We start from the raw sequence: 2,211 nt of genomic DNA, 5'->3' as shown, positions 1-2,211 counted from the left end.
AGTTTTGTCCTGCAGTTGTCCTACAGTTTGGTCTAGAATTTGTTCCACGTTTTGTCCCTGGTTTTAGTGGACAATTATGTGTGTGTGTGTGCGTGTGTGTGTGTGTGTATTTGGGAGGAAAGATAATAGGAAAAACACCTAAAGAGTCCATTCTTAATAGAAGTTGAGTATTTCAAACATTGAGAGCTAGGTTTGTGGAAGAGGAGGAAGGAAAATGTGGTTTGTTTTACTTAATTAGCCATTTTAAAAAGGTCAGTGGGATCCATCTTTTTAAAATGTTGCCTTCCATGTTTGTCACTTTAGGGTCTCCCAGATGTAAACTTACAAGCTTTATAAAAAGCAATTACAATAGCAATTACAATAACAGCATGCGTTGCCTGAATCTTGCAGATCATGGGCTGTAATGAAGGATGAGCCAAAAGCTGAGTATTTTTGCCTGGGATTGGAGAAGAAACCCTGAAAAGCCAAGATGTTGCCTCAGAAGACTCGGTATTTAATCTTCTTTCAGTACCATGGAACAAAGTATAGGTAAGACAGATGTCTTTGAAAGCGTCTGCAATAATACTGACACTTCTATGGTCAGAGATTCCTATATGGCCATGATTAATAATAATAATAATAATAATAATAATAATAATAATAATGTTTATTTATATCTATATTTCCCGCCTCTCCCAAGGATATGGTTCCCATATGGCCTCAAATAAGTTCTCTTTTATTTTGCCTCTCTCTAACCTCACTCTATATATTAATTTTCCAGATAAAGCTATGGCTGCATCCACACTGTTCTGGTGCCACAAGCTACAGTTCCCAGAATTCCATAGCATGGAGCCATGCCAGTTAAAGTGGTGTCAGGCCAGATTGTTTCCGCAATGTGGATGCAGCCTTGATCATTCACAGTCACTGGCTGTTCACAGAGCATACTAGTTGAATAGATTTGTGGTGACAAACTAGAGATGGGATCATTGCTCTTCCTAGAAGACCAGAAAGTACAATGTGGCCTTTGTTATTATGTAGTTAGAGGCCACCAAAAGTCACAGTGCAGGACTAATAGTAGGCTGGGGTGGGTTTAAGAACCCCTGAGTTTCTCATGGTGTAGAATATGTTACAAAAAGGGAATTGGAGATGGAGCATACTGAAGAAATACCACTTTGTAACAAACCCCGAATTTTAAAAAACATGCAGCTGAGCTGGGAATTTGCAGAACGTGCAAATGATCTGGGAACAGGAATCAATTGATGGACAATAGCTATCTATCTAGTGTACTCAGAGCTTTAAAACATTGCATTTTAGGATTACAGTTCCCAGAAACTTCCATTAGCCATTGCAGCTGGGAGTTGTGGTCCAAAGAGTAATATTTTCAATGCTAACTGGACTTGTCTGGCTCAAGACCTCTGAGAAAAATGCTTTTGGTTCATAGCTGAGGTAGACCAGTAAAATGCTGGTGTGACAGATGAGAGAGAAAAGCCCCATACAGACAGGCCAAAATAAAGCTGCTTCAGGTCACTTTGGAGGTATGCTGTTTAAATGATGTATGTGTCCTAAGATTCGGAAGCTGCGCCAAAGCTGTGCTCCAGTCCTTAGGACTGGTTCGTGGCTTTGGTGCTGCTTCCGGACTCTTAATATGCATGCATCATTTAAACAGCATACCTCCAAAGTGACCAGAAGCAGCTTTATTTTGGCCTGTCTGTATGGGGCCATAGAGAAATTAAGATTGAGAGAGAGAGATAAAGATTATAATAACTATTGTCTTTCTCCAATGTTTTTTCTCTCTCTTCAGTGGTGTGATGGCGACATCTCCTAACCAGGCAACACTTGGAGTGCAGAATTATTTAGAGGTAGGTGCTACATTTGAAATTTCTCAGATTGAATTGGGGTTGCTGCAGAATAGTAGCAATGAGAAATGGACAGAAGTCCTTCCAAAGGTAGGAGGAAAGGTGGTGTTTTAGTACCAGAGAGCTGAAAGAGTAATGTCAGACTTCCAGCCAACTTTCTGCTTGGTGTGGAAAATCCAGCATTTCCAGCAAAAATCTATTTTCTCTCTTTCTTCCTGAAACCAAGGTCTCAGGCAAAGCCAACCTGTGTTTGACCTGTGCCATCTCAAAATGGAGATGGCGGTACGACAAAAAAAATCCTTTACATACAAAGCTGGATAAATGTTAAGCTCTTAAATTCTTCTCTCAGTCATGTTGATTTTCTGTGTGCAAAAAA

This window comes from Sceloporus undulatus, chromosome 7 (assembly GCF_019175285.1).
Source record: "Sceloporus undulatus isolate JIND9_A2432 ecotype Alabama chromosome 7, SceUnd_v1.1, whole genome shotgun sequence".
Lineage (NCBI taxonomy): Eukaryota > Metazoa > Chordata > Lepidosauria > Squamata > Phrynosomatidae > Sceloporus > Sceloporus undulatus.
Note: the sequence above shows the minus strand (reverse complement) of the source record.